Raw genomic sequence first — 18,661 nt, forward strand, 5'->3', positions numbered from 1 at the left:
TTTTTGTTACTCAGTTCAGCCCCCCAATGCCTCCACTAGCGCACCGTAGTCGCCCCTCTCGTCCGGGGCTAGCGTTAGCAGGCATTCCGACGCCTCCTCTGCCAGGCTCAGGGCAAGCTGTAACCCTTTCGTCTCGTCAGACCACCTCCCGGCTCTAGCCAACAACTCGAATTGAGTGAAAATAACTTCCCATTTACCTTGTCCATTGAACTTTGGAAGTTTAGCCGCTACCGTGGCTAATGGCAATAGGGCGCTGCCATCTCTGTTTACATAAGGAGGCCCAGCCATTTCCGCACGCGGTGACGTCGATATCTCCGTCGCCGTGACGTCTGTTCTGGTCGAGCGGTTTGAAGGAAAACCCGCCCGTTCTGCCATCTTGCTGACTGACAATTTAACTTCCGCCATGTGGCTCTCCAGCTCTTCTACAGCCGTCGTCGCCTGACCCTCCCGACCAGGTACACCCGAGCCCACAACGGACACTTTGTCCGACTCTTCCTTAATTTTCCGCCTCGCCCCCGATCATCATGACCGTAGATGCGAGTCACGCTAAAGCTAACCACGGCCTTTACTGAAACAGCTAACTCGCCTAATCTCGATCTATCCCGTCGTTCGAAAGCACTTCTGACACCAATGTAATGACCCAGCTGGGTCATAAAGTAAAAGGGAGACGGGCACCAGGTGTACAGGCAGAACACAGGTTTATTCCTGAATGGGCTATTGTTCCGGCCACAGCCCACGCCGCTAAACCTCGAACGTACACAAATATAACATGTCAAGTTAAGGGTCCCGAACAGAAGAGAGAGAGATGAGACCGTAACCCCTATTTAAGCATTCCAAAACCCTGCGGAATTACCCATCATACCCCCCCCCCCCAACCTTTCCATCTGTCCTGGCATATTTAACCCCTGCTAGCACCCATGAGAACGATAACACACCCACGAACACAGAACACAATACCGGGTCGTTACAATATCTTCAGGTCCCTGGCAATTCCCAGCCCTACTAGAATTGGGAATTACGAGACTAAGGAGTTGCAGAATTTCCTTTTCACTTCAGTAAGAAGCCTTTGGCCATACATTTATTATAGAGAAACGTCCCAAGTAAACGTTTTTCTTCTTATTTCACCAAAAGTATTTACAATAATGTTATTTTAGCTCACCAAAGACTTTGAGAGATTTTTTAGTGACTAAATAATGTTTTCAAATAAACTATGAACGAAATTTGGAAACATTAAAGGGAGCTCTGTTCACCACTGATACAAAGTAGCCCTCCTTGACCAGAGCTAGATCCAAAGTAGCCACAAGCGTCCTCTTCTCACAGCCACTGTGCCAAACCAGCACAAGCGCGAGCATGCGGGTGGGTCAGTATTTTACATTTAGCTTGCTTGGTGCGCCACCTTGTGAAACATTAGTGTTAAATCTTATTTTCAACTTCCTTTACCGTTTGAAAATGGCGGCGGTGGTTGTCAAGTAAACGAAAGACGCTAACTAGTGTTTGCAAGATGGCGAAATATGTAGCTAGTTTTTTTATTGTAAAGGTGGCTGCGGTATTCAGTGAAAACTTTTACCATCTACTTCATTGCTGCGGTTTTAGGTGAAACATTGTCAAGGCAGGAACAGAGGATGAAGAGTCAACGCTGGTAAATTGAAGTGTTGCACTGTAGCTAATTCTCTATTCACTGATAGAGACATGTTCACAATGAATCCAATAAAGCAACAACACTTTACTGTGTAGCTTATTTAGAATGTAGAAGCTACAGTGTAGCCTAATTGGTTATTTCTTTAAAATGTTCTGAAAGAAAGAACACACAGCATATCAGCCAGAATGTTTTCGATAACATGCATGTTCAAATTCTCGTAAAAGCATGTAGGATAACATGTAGGCAGTTAGGCAATTTACCCTCTTAGAATAAGGGGCAAAACATTCAGGATGAATCTCCTATAATTTATACATGTTCTGAATGGTCTTCTTGATTAGCATATTGGTTACATTGTTGAATTTGTAAACATCCGTAATACAGGCCAACTTGCAATGGAACTTTCCAGGAAGCGTTGAAGATATTACAGACACAAGTATCATCATGCTGACCACTTGCATTCCATAATAGTTATTTATTTATCAGCACAATGTTGTGTTACAGCCTACTTTGATTTATTCAGGTATTTTCTTAAGTGTTTTCTTTGATTTTATGTCTGCCATAAATTAAGCTATTTGCTATCACAGCTCTACATTTCATGTTTTTGTGTTTGTTCCCAGGCCTTGATCAACTACTATTGCCGCGAGAAGTATTTCAATCATGTATTAAATGCTGCAGCTGTGGCCCAGAGGAAATTCAGCAATTATCCGACCTTCAGATTTGTCCATGCCTACAGTACCCTGATGCAAGGTAAAGGAAGACTCCATTGCTTTGCTTGAAACAAACAAATAAAGCAGCTACAGTGAGGTCAAAACGTATTGGGACAGTGACACATTTTTTATGTTGTTTTGGCTCTGTACTCCAGCACTTTGGGTTTTAAATAATACAATGATCATTAAAGTGTATCCAACAAGTTTGTAGAGTCATAAGATTGATGTAGTAATTGTGTGCTAGGAATATGGGACCAAATATGTTAAAGTATACTTATACTTTAATACCTGCCCTCCAGGACACCTACAGTACCCGATGTCACAGGAAGGCCAAAAAGATAATCAAGGACAACTACCACCCGAGCCACTGCATGTTAACCCCGCTATCATCCAGAAGGCGAGGTCAGTACAGGTGCGTCAAAGCTGGGACCGAGAGACTGAAAAACAGCTTCTATCTCAAGGCCATCAGACTGTTAAACAGCCATCACTAGCACAGAGAGGCTGCTACCTACATACAGACTTGAAAATAATGCCACTTTAATAATGTTTACATATCTTGCATTACCCATCTCATATGTATATACTGTATGCTATACTATCTATTGCATCTTAGCCTATGCCACTCTGATAATGACATTGCTCATCCATATATTTATATATTCTTATTCCATTCCTTTACTTAGATTTGTTTGTATTAGGTTTTTGTTGTGGAACTGTTAGATATTACTTGCTAGATATTGCTGCACTGTCGGAACTAGAAGCACAAGCATTTCGCTACACTCGCAATAACATCTGCTAACCATGTGTATGTGACCAATACATTTGATTTGATTTTTGATTTGATTTGATAATACACATAAGTGAATTTGTCCAAATACTTTTGGTTCCCTAAAATGGGGAGACTATGTACAAAAAGTGTTGTATTTCTAAACAGTTCACCCAATATGGATGAAAATACCCTCAAATTAAAGCTGACAGTCTGTACTTTAACCTCATAGTCATTGTATTATTTCAAATCTAAAGTGCTAGAGTACAGAGCCAAAACAACAAAATATTTGTCCAAATACTTTTGGACCTCACTGTATATCTTGTAATATCAATGATTCCTATGTTTCATTTTAGATCAAATTCAGGAAGCCAACCATGAGTTGGAAAAAATAAATGACAGACAAGATGTCTCTCTCTGCACATTCATGGCTCTTGTTTATGCAGAAAATAAAAGGCCAAACTCAGGTAAATCCATATTTGTCTTGATCCATGTTTATGTATTTTTCTATAGCTGAATCTATACACTTAACTGTTTGTGTTGACTGCAGATCGAGATGTCATTCAGGAACTGGATGCCAACGTGAAAGAGGACTGTGAAAGTGCAACTCCTAAAGGGCTCTACTATGCTGGGATGTTCCTATGGCTTCTGGGACGCAATGACAAAGCAAGGGAATACATTGAGAGTATGATAAAACATCTCTAATGGTTCCAGAGAAGTTAGTTTTGTCATATGTGTTTCTCTCAAATTGTTGTAACAATGAATTTGGTATTTTGAAGATGCATTAATTTACAGCATGTATTAGTTTTTTGAAAGTATACAGGTGTCGTACACAGAACTCAAACAGTTAAATCAATTAAATTATGCTCACGCTATGGCAGTACAGGGTTGCCAATAACTTTTTGAGTGGAATGACTAGAAATCACAGTATACTTCTTTCTACCTGGTTTCCTTTGTGTCTACCCTTTTATAACGTTTGGATTGATGTCTGTTGTTCAGGGGCTTATCCTAAAAGGCTGGATAGATCTGACCTCTGGTAAGCATGCAAATGCCAAGAAGGCTGGGAAATACTTTGACGAAGGCCTGAAAGAGAAAGCAGACGTTTTCGCTCTGATGGGAAAGGTACGAAGGGCACCTGTGTTGAGAACAGATGTTTCACCTCCAAAAAGCATAATAATTAGGATTTTGAAACCCACCATCTCAGATTGTTCTGAAATCGTTTCTGTAGTTAGTAACAGATACGATTAGCTTTCCTGAAACATTATTTTGTTGAAATATAATTTGATCTCTGAGAAATTAAGCAAATTGATTCGACCCAAATTGGTCATTTTAATTATAGGATTCAGATAATATTCAATAAATATAGTATCCAACATCCGATTTGGACCAAACTTCTTCCTGCCAATGTGTAATATTTTGTTTTTGTCAAAAGCCACCCACGGAACCCCCCACACCTCATGCGGCTTGTAGTATTGTTTCTTCATACTATGTAATGTATTCCCTGTGAATCTGGTGATGTTTTTTTTACCCTGTTCAGAGAAATTAATCATTGAAGTCGCTTGCATTTTTTACCATAAAGTAGTGTGAAAGTACCAGGTTCTGACCACTAGATGCCGCTGTTCTTGCTATAACACTCTTTTATCAATTCTTCTGGTCTCTTGTGTTTATTATATAGATCACAAAAGCTCCTTTGAACTTTGGGTAGAAAACCAATAGATTTGGCTCATTATGAATATAAATTGTGTGGTCGTCCTCCAGTTTGTCCTTCTCTTAGCTACCTAATGCTTCAACCCAACTCTTCTTGAATAGACCAACAAGTGGCCGCTCTCTGAGAGGGCTTTCCCTATGCAATTCTCATTTGAAATTTTTCCCAAGCCCTAAACTTTGATGGAGAAATAAGCTAGGGACTAAAATGTTGTGACAATCCTAATAAAATAATGAATTGCATGGCAGTCTTATATTTTTGAAAAAAACTCCTCAGGAAACAGCTCTATATGTATTGTGATTAGTGACATTTACCATTAAACCCAACACAACCCAATACCATTACAATTGCAAATTACTGCACAGTGTGTGTTTGGGACTTTTACCATTGAAGACCACTAGAGACCATAACATTGAAAACATTAGAACTGCTGTAGCCTAATGGTTTGCTTGTTCACCAGGAATGGTCTAACAGTAACTAATCCAGACCTTTTTTGAAGGGAATAAACCACACGCAAAGGGGCCGTTTCCTGGAGACAGATTAAGCGTAAAAGAAGGACAAACTCATTTGCTTTTATGGAGGACTGGCTTGAATTGTGAGGATGACCACACAAATGATTGTCATCATGAGTCAAATCTATAGTTTTTTTTACCCAAAGTTGCAAAGGAAATGTTGATCTATTTAATGAACAAAGGAGACCAGCAAAATGGATAGGTATAGCAGGAACAGCGACATCTAGTGGTCAGAATCAGGTACTTTCACCCTATTTTATAGTAAATAATGCAAGCAAATTTAATTACTGATTTCTCTGAACGGGGGGGAAAAACATCACCAAATTCACAGGGAACACATTACATAGTATGGAGAAGCAATACTCCAAGCCACAGCTTCATACTACTTGTCAAACATAGAGAAATTATAGGTGGCTTTTGACCAATTTTGGGGATTCCTAATGTAAAAATATTACTCATTGGTAGGAAAAAGTTGGGTCCAAATTGGATGTTTGGTACTATATTTATTAAATATTATCTGAATCCTATCAATTAAAATGTCCAATTTGGGTGTAATCAATTAATTTCTCAGAGATAAAATTGCATTTCAACAAAATAATGTTTCAGGAATGGCAATCTTACCTGTTTCTAACTACAGAAAAAATTTCAGAACAATCTGAGATGGTGGGTGTCATGGCTTGCTGAAATGACATGGAACAACTCATTGGAGACATTGAGTTCTCTGTCACTTCTCATATTTCATGTGGCACTTAGTTATTGTGCCTCAATGTGCTGGATTTTCTGTGTCCCACACCCTTACTGGGATGACTGAGTGGCGCAGCGGTCTAAGTGCTTGAGGCGTCACTACAGACCCCCTGGTTCGATTCCAGGCTGTATCACAACCGGCCGTGATTGGGAGTCCCATAGGGCGGTGCACAATTGGCCCAGCGTCGTCCAGGTTTGGCCGGTGTTGGCCGTCATTGTAAATAAGAATTTGTTCTTAACTGACTTGCCTAGTAAAATAAAGGTCAAATAAAATAAAATAAATAAAATAATTCACTAACATAATCTGTGTCTCAATTTGGACCATATCTCACCATATATTGAATGGATCGTTTTGCCTTATCTGTGGTAGTACAGTGAGACCAAATGCTAGCTTGCTATCTTTTGCTCTTTTTGTAGAGTAATTTTCTGTCGAAACAGATGTACAACAATGCGTTTTGACTTTCCCTCAACATGCCCATAAATTATGTGATATTTTGTCTGTTACAGGCACATTACTATGAGTATCTACAGAATATTTCCAGAGCTCTGGAGACAGTCAACCAAGTGATTGTTCGTTTCCCTGGGTTTCTCCCTGCCTTTATCAAGAAGATGAAGTTTCTGTTGACCCTGCAGGACTGGGAGCAAACTGTAGATGCAGCACAGAGGTAAAGTATCCCATCTTGTAGGTGTTTTTGCTCTATAAATTGTGTTTGCTTGTTAGCTTAAATTAATAATACTGGAAATAATAGCTGGCTTAAATCTTATTTTGTAAAGGTTTGTTTGGATCAAATAAATACTTTAATTGCTGGATTTGGTCAATCAATGGCAGCCATATAAAGAACGAGCCAGTCAGCCTTTACAAGTGGGTCTGTATTCAAGTGCAAATGAAAATGGAGCGTGATGCCTGGAACCAGTGCATAATGACTGAGCCATTGTTCCTGACTGCTCGCCCGCTGGACCCTGGCCAGAGCCAGGGAATATAAAAAGGCCTTTGAGCTGAAGCGCTAGAGCTACGCGTTTCCCAGGATGCACTCCTCCAGGTTCTATGAACTGCAGGAAGGAGGATCACTCAAGTGGAGCCTGTTTCTAAGGGGATTAAGCCCAAGACCAGAGCCACTGGTTTAGCCCTGCTGAGCCGTAGCTCTGTGAACAGGGATGGACACATGCAGTGCACAGTCCTGCTATTTTTTTCTCATTGTCTAAGTCGGTGTTCTTCCTTAGATTGTATTTTCTCATTTTCCTCCTGCCTTGTTGGTCACATAAGCCATCATGGGAAAAACTAATATAAAACCCTGACAGCACCACATTTTCATTATGATCAAACAAACGGTGTTGGTCATTAATGTGATGTTTCCTACCCAATTCCAGACTTGCAGAGAGATAAAAACAACCTAGAAGCCCTGGGAATGCTCACTCTTCACTCCTTATGCAGAGAGGGAGACATCACAGAGGTAATTTTCAAACAGTACGAGCTAACATGAGAAACAGATTACACTATAACCCACTGCCACACAACTAAATGTGAAGGGTGAATGTTTTCCATGATGTGTACATGGTCAAGCGGGATACCCTTTTTCCTTTTTGGCAGTCAGTAAACCAGCTCTCAAATCTGGTCAGCAACTTGGACGCCCAAGAGCCTCACAGCCCAGAGCTTTTCTACAGGATGTCTTTGGCTTTCACACGGGTGGTAAGACGTGTTTAATGGTTTGCAATAAACATATTTTACATAGAAGATATTGTGACTAGGTTTCACCTCTGAAGAGATTTTGAACCCCTTCACTTCACCGTTGTAACATTGCAACAGTCTCTGAACCAGTACATGCCATGTCTGACATGAGGTATACACAAAGGCTTACTCTAATGTTATTACTTACTAGTGTGGAAGAAATTAGAAAAATGATTCACCAGACCCACATCATGGTAGACAAAGCCTTCTCTCAAGCCCAAGGGGATGTGGATCTGGCCACAGAGCTGCGCTACCAGTTGGTTCTGCAGGGAAGAATCAAATAGGCTATGAAGTGGTACAAGACTGCCATGACTCTGAATGAATCAGGTGTCTCAGCTTTGACAGATTACACTGATTGTTCTAACATATGCTTTTTAGCTGTAATGTAGCTATGCATGTCATTATATACCTATAACAAAATTGATTAATATTTACAGTTTAGTTGAGAATTGTAAGCAATCTATAAACAAATATTTAACAGTTTGTAAATGACTTATAAATCCTTTCTAAGATTTTAGATTGTGAAACATGATCTTTTATTATTTCCAGGTATTATCAGGTGCCAGCTGATCGAGGGACACTTAGAAGATGCAGAGCAACAGCTGGAGTTTCTCACAGAGATACATCAGTCTATTGGGAAATCAGGGGTAAGGCTGATAGAGGAAAGATATTGCTCTGTTTAATCCAGTTCAAAGGCCTAGCCAAAGTAACCTTATTACACTTTTGACATTCATATCCACTATTTGGTAATAAAGTAAAGCCCAGTAGCCTTTTGGACAGCTTTTTGTTGAGTAATTCTTGGTATTTTCTGTGTTTGTTAAGCCCTTTACAGTGACATCAGCCTGGATGAGTAACCTCTGAGTAACAGCTGGTTCTGTGAGTCTTTAGTTTTATGGCCTCTGCTGGCCCAGGGAATACTCTCTAGGTGTGTCCCAAATGGCACTGTATTCCCTTTATAGTGCACTGCTTTTGTTGTGCACTATGAAGGGAATAGGGTGCCATTTGGGATGCACTTTCTGCTGTACCATTGTGGGGGTGGACTATTTTTAGAAGCAACCCTGACTTCCTGCTGGAGATTGTCAAGGAGTACATAGCACTCTGTCCTGCTAAGGTCAGTCTGGAGGGGGATGTCTATGGATACATTTGTTCAATACATAATTTCACACTTTATTCAGACAGAGTAGAAATTATAAGGGGATATACAGTAAATGAGGAGAGGGGAGAAAGTTGGAGAAGGGTCTACCTGGGGATTGAACCCCAGTCTCTGGTAAGAGGGGGGGGGGGGGGGGCTCTGCACATCTATGGATCCATTTATAGAGATTACTGTCAGTAATTATTGACACCACATTTACTGGGATTAATAAATAAATCAAAGAAGTCGTCACAGGTCTTAAATTGACTTTTATCCCGTCATGGCATTCATTGTGGTCTTGGTCTAAGCCCATAGAGATAAACATTGGCATCATCTGTGTGTTAGCCTACAGCCCAGGGCCAGCCTCCTGCCCCTCAGCTCCAGCATTGTGCCTCTGTTTTGGACACTGTGATCAAGATAGTACCTGAACTCCTACAAGGCATCTTCCTATTGGCCAAAGTCAGGTTTCAGTCAGGTGAGTTTCAACTGTATTGCATGTGACAGAATTATGCTTTGTTTTCATGCCAAGTTGTTCTCAACATGGATGACAACAATAGGTTTGATGGCAATGCTGATGTCCTTTAGGTGATTATTGACACTGCACAGAGCAGCCTCCAACATTGCCTGGACCAGTGTCCCTCCCATGCTGAGGCCTACCTGCTCATGGCACAGATCCACCTCTAACAAGGCAACTACAAGCTCTCCTCCCAGTCTCTGGAGCTCTCCCTCAGCCACAACTTTGAGGTAAGAACAGCATTCCAGATGAATGTGATATTAGATCAAACAGAACTGTTATGGGAACACCCATCCTCAAATAACTCTGTGTGCCACTCCCTGCCAGGTCCGAGAGCTCTACTGAATGTGTGTCCGTGTTTCTGGAACTCGCTGAGGCCATCTGGCTCAATGGAGAACAGGTAAGAGAACATGGAGAGAACTAGCGTAGCAACAGAGACTTCTCGGAACTCATAAAATGCAGATAGGGGCCTTTGCACTGAGAACATACATACTCCATATTTTATTGTACTTATATTTCCGGTAGTGTTTGTTCAGGTTTCCATTCTCTTCTGTCTGTCATATCATTGCCCAGTGTTGAACAGTGAAGTCTAATTCATGGCATATCATTGCATTTTGTATCAGAAAGTAGCCTGGCCCTCCTTGAAGTCTCGTAGATCGATGCATTGCACTCTTTTTGTCTACAATGCCCTCTTGCATAAACTTCCGCCATACGTTACCTTATTGTTAACCTTCAGACGTATAAGTTACCAGACCCGGACTCAGGGATGGCTAACCCTGGAGATCCCTTCAATCTCCACTGACTTAGGTAAATCTGCTTTTCGTTTTTTTTGCAACTTATGTGGAATTATCTCCAAAAGTCCTAAAGCTGCAATATGTAACTTTTTGGGTGACCCGACCAAATAGAGTTATAGATCTGTCATTCTCATTGAACGCAAGTCTAAGAAGCGGCAGATCTGTTCTATGTGCGCTATTTATATGCTTCCTGTTCTTAAGTTTCGTTTTTGCATCTTTTACTTTCAGTTTTGTATACCAGCTTCAAACAGCTGAAAAGACAATATTTTTGGTTCTGGAAAATATATTTCACAGCGCTACACTATGCATGCTTGTTTTGCCACATAAACTGAAATTAGGCTAACTATTAGAATTTTAACAACCAGGAAATTGCAGAGCGATTTCTGCATAGTGCAGCTTTAAAGTTGGTGCCTGTAGGGCAATTCAGGCGGATGTTAGAGGGCCTTTTTTACTGAAGAATTTGTTTGTTTCATATGATTGTGTTTTGCTTTTTGTGTTTGCTTTTCATGTATTGTGTAATTGATGTGTATATAGATATGTATAGTGTAATTGTTGTTTATTGATGTGTTCATGCAAAATAGGCCATGGTCTCATCATGACTCGATGCTTAAATAAAGGCTAAATATGAAATGAACATGGGTTTGTCATTTCAGCATGAAGCTGCCAAAGTGATGCAGGACGCCATCAACGAGTTCTCGGGCACTCCTGAGGAGCTGCGTGTCACTATCGCCAATGCTGACCTGGCTCTGCTGCGCGGCGACACCGAGCTGGCACTGAGCATGCTCAGAAACATCACTCCTGTGCAGCCCTACTACATCCAGGCCAAGGAGAAGATGGCCGACATATATATATATATATATATATATATATCTGAATCACAGGAAAGAGAAGCGCCTCTATGCCAGTTGTTACAGGTGAGGAACAACAACAACTCAGCATTATAGAAAAGTCCATAGTCTGACCTTAGGTACACAAACTGTTCACTAATGGTGTTTGACATGAAGTTTAGGGTAACAAATAGTGTGTTACTACTTGAAGCCATGTCTCTTATCCAGTGCACTAACCGCATCCCCTATTGCTGTGTCAGCCCACCCTTCAATGCCATAGCATCAGTCAGTCCTAACAGTCTCCAGGCCACAAGTTCCCAGAAAATCAAGTGGAAATGTTCAACTTTATCCACTCATGCAGCAAGGCTGTATGTGCAAAGCTGCCTGCAGTGTCTAGAAGTGTGCCGAAGATCTTTCCCCTCATCTCTGATACTGTACTTGTGTTGACAGGATGAATTTTCCACACAGAGACACCTCTAGGAAGCCATTAAGCATGAGTGAACCTCAGAGCAGACACATGTCCGTATAATGTGGGACTGTAATGTCTAGAATAAGATTCACCGTGAACTTTTCCCCCTCTTTCCTTAGAGAATTAGTGGAGAAGCTGCCCAGTCCTTATACATGTCTTATACTTGGGGATGCTTATGTGAATATCCAAGAGGTAGGTATGAAATGTAATATATATTTGTTTTGTTGTTACCCAAAACAAGGCAATGATTGTAGGGTTGTTTGAGTCTTTCACAGTAGTGTGTTCACAGGAAGTAGTATTATGCAATGTTTTCTTCAATCACGCAACTATTTATAAAGATAGTAAACAACTTATCTGTGTGTGGTATCTCCCTTCGTGACTCCCTCACTCAGAAATTTTGAATCATCACAGTTAATGTTCTGTACAGCTGAACGTCACTAAGTCAAGTCTGTTTATTCGCAGCCAGAGAAGGCCATCGAGATCTACGAACAGGCTCGGAAGAAAACCCCCAAAGATGGTGCTCTGGCCAGCAAGATTGGAAAAGCTCTCGTCAAAACTCACAATTGCGTCAAGGTTTGTATACTAACTGGTGAGCTACACTGGGGCGTCAGGAAAACGGGAGCTGCTACACTGCGTAACTTCTTGCTGTACAAGCCCAAATGATAAAAAATTAAACCAGAGCGTAATGTTGCGCAAAGCAGTGCGAGCCTCTCACAGCCGCGCTCCTTACGCCCAGGTTTCATTTAAATAAATTGGAGTGTCTTAGGCTCGGCAAAAGTTACGTGTCCAGTGAAGCAGGCCTGTAAGAAAAAAACATTAAAAGATCAACTAAAGGAATCTATATTAGTCAATAGCTGTATGATTCACCACTGTTATTCACAGGCAATCAATTACTATGAAGCTGCTCTGAAGACTTCATGCTCTATGACCTGGCTGAACTGCTAATGAAGATGAAACTTTACATTTACATTTACATCATTTAGCAGACGCTCTTATCCAGAGCGACTTACAAATTGGTGCATTCAACTTATAGCCAGTGGGACAACCACTTTTCTTCATTTTTTTTTTATAGTACGAGACGTGCGAGAACATTTTACAAGAGGCTCTTGCCCAAATCCCAGGTAAGCTGGATGTCATTACTACAATTTTGAACATTTTATATGTTCAATTATATAATTCGTTGTTGGTCATAAATTACAATGATAATACATAGTACTTAAATAGCGCTTTTCTGACTTTTCACTCTTGTCGCCTTGTGTTGTTTTGTCTAGTGAATGAGCTGCCATCATTAACTGATGATTGTCGCTATCTGGTCCTGTTGGCTAAGATCCAAGGCAAGGTTGACAAAAACGATAATGCTTTACTTTCCTTGCAACGAGAAAGTATTCGGATTAGTCAGATGTTGTAAAAGCCCTTCTGCTACGCAATGAGAGAAACTGAAATATATTATTATGATCATTTTTAAGATTTAAAAAAGCTGTCTAGGTCTCCCCCAAGATACGTGCATAATTCACAACATTGTTATTGCTTAGCTATACCGTGAACCCAGACTTGTGCTGTCATTTAGGCCCGGGCCAAGGTGTTGAAGCGGGTGCATTTGGAGCAGGCATACGCTGTCCTCATGCAGAAGCAGCTCGCTGCAGAGATCTGTACTGAGATCGCTAAACACTACACGAGTCTTAGAGGCTATGAGAGAGCAGTGACATTCTACAAGGAAGCTCTTGTCTATTGTGAGAGTGATAGCAAGTTCAGTGCAGCTGAATCAAGCCTTCAGTGTGTGCTCCCTGCAGCTGTATTTGTGAATCCATAGCATCTCTTTCTATTGCCTTTCTGTGCTGTTTTTGTGTAGTTTGCTCATTTGCTTATTACGATAGTTTATCTTATCCGCTAAATGATAATATAATTAAGTGCATTTTTTGGGGGGTGAATGTATGTTTTACACCAGCCAGTTATATTACTACACGTGCTCATAGGAAAGGATATTATTATTATGATGTTAGAAGGTAATCGGTTAAGAAAGCTTAATTTTGAATGCTTTCATTGCTACTAGGTGATGCTGGAGATGGCGCGGTTGTACCTTACTCCTGATGATGTGGATGGCTGCCAACAGCAGTGCAGTGTAATTCTGAAGAGTGACCAGGTCAATGAAGATGCAACACTGGTTAGTTCTATTTACAGTGGGGAGAACAAGTATTTGATACACTGCCGATTTTGCTGGTTTTCCTACTTACAAAGCATGTAGAGGTCTGTAATTTTTATCATAGGTACACTTCAACTGTGAGAGACGGAATCTAAAACAATAATCCAGAAAATCACATTGTATGATTTTTAAGTAATTAATTTGCATTTTATTGCATGACATAAGTATTTGATACATCAGAAAAGCAGAACTTAATATTTGGTACAGAAACCTTTGTTTGCAATTACAGAGATCATACGTTTCCTGTAGGTCTTGACCAGGTTTGCACACACTGCAGCAGGGATTTTGGCCCACTCCTCAATACAGACCTTCTCCAGATCCTTCAGGTTTCGGGGCTGTCGGTGGGCAATACGGACTTTCAGCTCCCTCCAAAGATGTTCTATTGGGTTCAGGTCTGGAGACTGGTTAGGCCACTCCAGGACCTTGAGATGCTTCTTACGGAGCCACTCCTTAGTTGCCCTGGCTGTGTGTTTCGGGTCGTTGTCATGCTGGAAGACCCAGCCACGACCCATCTTCAATGCTCTTACTGAGGGAAGGAGGTTGTTGGCCAAGATCTCGCGATACATGGCCCCATCCATCCTCCCCTCAATACGGTGCAGTCGTCCTGTCCCCTTTGCAGAAAAGCATCCCCAAAGAATGATGTTTCCACCTCCATGCTTCACAGTTGGGATGGTGTTCTTGGGGTTGTACTCATCCTTCTTCTTCCTCCAAACACGGCGAGTGGAGTTTAGACCAAATGACTTTCTCCCATTCCTCCTCTGGATCATCCAGATGGTCATTGGCAAACTTCAGACGGGCCTGGACATGCGCTGGCTTGAGCAGGGGGACCTTGCGTGCGCTGCAGGATTTTAATCCATGACGGCGTAGTGTGTTACTAATGGTTTTCTTTGAGACTGTGGTCCCAGCTCTCTTCAGGTCATTGACCAGGTCCTGCCGTGTAGTTCTGGGCTGATCCCTCACCTTCCTCATGATCATTGATGCCCCACGAGGTGAGATCTTGCATGGAGCCCCAGACCGAGGGTGATTGACCGTCATCTTGAACTTCTTCCATTTTCTAATAATTGCGTCAACAGTTGTTACCTTCTCACCAAGCTGCTTGCCTATTGTCCTGTAGCCATTCCCAGCCTTGTGCAGGTCTACAATTTTATCCCTGATGTCCTTACACAGCTCTCTGGTCTTGGCCATTGTGGAGAGGTTGGAGTCTGTTTGATTGAGTGTGTGGACAGGTGTCTTTTATACAGGTAACGAGTTCAAACAGGTGCAGTTAATACAGGTAATGAGTGGAGAACAGGAGGGCTTCTTAAAGAAAAACTAACAGGTCTTTGAGAGACGGAATTCTTACTGGTTGGTAGCTGATCAAATACTTATGTCATGTAATAAAATGCAAATTAATTACTTAAAAATCATACTATGTGATTTTCTGGATTTTTGTTTTAGATTCCGTCTCTCACAGTTGAAGTGTACCTATGATAAAAAATTACAGACCTCTACATGCTTTGTAAGTAGGAAAACCAACAAAATCGGCAGTGTATCAAATACTTGTTCTCCCCACTGTATATGCCATCTCTGTCGAGTCCCATTTGAAAATCGTGTTGTAAAACTTAATGAACTTCTCTTTCCTCGTAGATGATGGCTGACCTGATGTTCAGGAAGCAGTACGTTTTCCACTTTCAGCAGCTACTGGAACACAAACCAGGTGTGACAGGGCTCTGTTTCTCCTGGATCTGAAAACACAACTTCCCCCCTGAAATAGAATTTATATGGAGATTTGGCAAATCTTTAAAAGGAAACTTAAGAACCTCAATGTAAATATGCACTGCTGATTTGACCTCCCCTGGACTGGAAGTAATGTCTTTCCCATATGTTCCTGCTAGACAACTACCCAACACTGTCACGTCTAATCGACCTGCTGAGGAGAGCTGGGAAGTTAGAGGAAGTTCCCAGGTTTCTGGAGATGGCTGAAAAACTACTGCAAAGGACTTTATCTGTGGTAAATATACTAATAACATTTATTGAATCCATGTACATTTATTTACAATGATCATGGTATATTTTTAATAATAATTAATAAAGTTGGATTTGGTGCGCAGGTACACAGGTGAACCCAATGATGGGTTGCGACACTTCAACAAGGCCCGGAAAGACAACGATTGGGGTCAGAATGCTGTGTACAACATGATTGAGATCTGTCTTAACCCAGGCAATGACACTATGGGAAGAGAAGTCTTGAGAACTTAGATGGTGATATGGGGTGAGTTACATGTGCAGTAATAATAATATATTTCAATGAACAGCTGAATATTAGCTGTGGGGATGTTTTTTTAATTCTTACAGTGAGCTCCAAAAGTATTGGGACAGTGACAAATGTTTTGTTGTTTTGGCTCTTTACTCCAGCACTTTGGATTACATTAATGTGGATGCTATCATGATTATGGATAATCCTGAATGAATTGTTAATATTGATGAGTGAGAAAGTTACAGAGGCATAAATATCATACCCCCCAAAAAATGCTAACCTCACCTGTTACTGTAATGGTGAGGTTAGCATGTCTTGGGTGTATGATATTTCTGCGTCTGTAACTTTCTCACTCATCATTATTCATGATTCATTCAGGATTTTCTGTAATCATGGTAGCATTCACATTAATGTAAAAGTGTTTAGAAACATATTCTATTCTTATTTACAATAAAAGTGACTCCAAAATGACACAATACATTGTTTATCATTCATTTCTATTGGGCACAAAATAATCTCAAACACAACCAAAACGAACAGCAAATGCATCCATCCAACAAGTTTGTAGAGTCACACGTTTGATGTAATCATTGTGTGCTAGGAATATGGGACCAAATACTGAACTTTTGACTGCTTTAATACACATATAAGTGAATTTGTCCCTATCCTTTTGGTCCCCTAAAATGGAAGGACTATGTACAAAAAGTAATTTCTAAACGGTTCACCCGATATGGATGAAAATACACTCAAATTTAAGATGACGGTCTGCACTTTAACCTCATAGTCATTGTATCATCTCAAATCCAAAGTGCTGGAGTACAGAGCCAAAACAACAACAAATGTGTCACTGTCCCAATACCTTTGGAGCTCACTGTAAGAATCTTTAAATTGTTTTGCTAAAACACATCTGTAAATTAATGTTATCTTTGCTTATTTATCTGGCTGTCAAGTTGTCATTGATGTAATTGCTCTTCTTTTTCCATTCTCATCTATGCTCAGGAACTCCACTGAGAAGCAGGAGTCGGAGCAGCTTGCTGTGAGGACAGCAGAGAAGCTCCTGAAGGAGTTAAAGCCCCACACGTCCAACTACGGATCCTAGAGAACTACTGCTTTCTGGCCACCAAGCAGAAAGCCAACATTGAGAAAGCCCTGAATGTTTTCACAGAGATTGCAAACAATGAGGTAAGTCAACTCCAGATGGTGTACATGAGTGGGCATACACACCCTTAGAGCAATTCTAACCTCACTGGATGCATTATCTCAAGCTTTCTCTTTGCTTTACACTTTATTGATGTTGACTTTGGAGGGTTTCTTAACAGCTTATCTATTGAGTAACTTTCCTTTTTTATGGTAAGTAGTTTTTTCCATGGTAAGAGAAGTTGTGTAAGAGTGCAGGAGAAATTGCTGTTGCACAAATTGAATTATCCTCATTGCTGACAAAGAAACATTCCAATTTACATTTTTGGATACCCTTGTCTACTTAATAGAAATAAAAAGACATGTTAGATGTGATAGACTGTAAAACAACACTTAACTAACCAGAGCTCCCTGTTTTAACTTATAAGGACCATGTGCCTGCACTGCTAGTCATGGCGACGGCCTACATGATTCTCAAACAACTCGAGCCAGGAACCAGCTCAAACGCATAGCTAAGATGAACTGTAGCATTGTTGACACTGACGAGTTTGAGAAGAGCTGGCTGCTCCTGGCCGACATTTACATCCAGTCAGGGAAATACGACATGGAAGGGGACCTCTTGAAAAGATGTCTTCGCCTTAATAAGGTCAATGTTGGGGGGGGGGGGGTAGCAAAGAGCCATACTGTAATAGCAAAGAGCCATACTGTAATACCCTTGATCAAAACGATTCAGAATGAATTTTAGTCACTCACAGTAACAGTCATTGTTCATTTTCACAGTCATGCTGTAAAGCTTATGAATACATGGGCTACATTATGGAGAAGGAGCAGGCATTCCAGGATGCAGCGCTGAACTATGAAATGGCCTGGAAATATGGCAATCAAACGAACCCCACTATAGGTATGTTTAAGGACTTTTTTTATATGCTGCTGCCATTTTATTTTTGAAATAATGTGAATATACAACAGTACATTAATATGAGTATATGTTTGTCCCAGGGTACAAGCTTTCATTCAACTACCTGAAAGCAAAGAGGCATGTTGATGCCATAGATGTCTGTCATATGGTAGGTTAAAATCATAAGATGAAATAAGATGTGTGTTAAAATGCAGTTTGTTTACATGTTGACATTGGATAACATCATATACATAAACAAAATGTTCATGTTTTCTTTAGGTTTTGGATGCTTATCCCAATTATCCAAGGATGAGGAAGGACATCTTGGAGAAAGCTCGGGCAGCTTTGCGGTCTTGGCACACACACACACACACGCACACACACACACACACAGAGAGTTTGTGTTTTATTGTTTGGTCTCATTTGATGTGTTTTGTTGACATGTATTATTATTCTTAAGTATTTGGAAGTTATTATGAAGGATATTTTTCTCATGTATCAAGGGAATTTTCGAGAGATGAGAGACAGTGCTTTTTATAATCATGTGACTACAATACAAAATGCGTATTGTTATAGACTTATTTTTACCATGTGTTTTTCTTGCAAAACAATGGAAACAGTGACTCTGTTGCAACACTCAATAAAGAAAGATATA

At 40.7% G+C, this 18,661-nt stretch overlaps 1 pseudogene across 1 annotated transcript; it reads left to right on the forward strand.

The window, feature by feature from the left end:
- The first annotated feature begins 1,600 nt into the window (after nt 1-1,600).
- Nucleotides 1,601-18,513, forward strand: LOC311143405 (tetratricopeptide repeat protein 21B-like; annotated as a pseudogene). The gene is made up of 31 exons: nt 1,601-1,639; nt 2,257-2,386; nt 3,469-3,579; nt 3,663-3,830; nt 4,112-4,234; nt 6,581-6,738; nt 7,442-7,524; nt 7,662-7,760; nt 7,951-8,144; nt 8,349-8,446; nt 8,622-8,649; nt 8,794-8,910; nt 9,277-9,406; nt 9,517-9,845; nt 10,893-11,153; nt 11,655-11,727; nt 11,998-12,108; nt 12,418-12,494; nt 12,608-12,656; nt 12,807-12,939; nt 13,033-13,036; nt 13,103-13,282; nt 13,586-13,696; nt 15,362-15,431; nt 15,610-15,725; nt 15,826-15,986; nt 16,971-17,153; nt 17,534-17,754; nt 17,889-18,009; nt 18,108-18,175; nt 18,286-18,513. The product of its transcript is annotated as a tetratricopeptide repeat protein 21B-like (transcript).
- The last annotated feature ends 148 nt before the right edge of the window (nt 18,514-18,661 follow it).

This window comes from Coregonus lavaretus (genome assembly GCF_964263955.1).
Source record: "Coregonus lavaretus genome assembly, chromosome: 16".
Taxonomy (NCBI): domain Eukaryota; kingdom Metazoa; phylum Chordata; class Actinopteri; order Salmoniformes; family Salmonidae; genus Coregonus; species Coregonus lavaretus.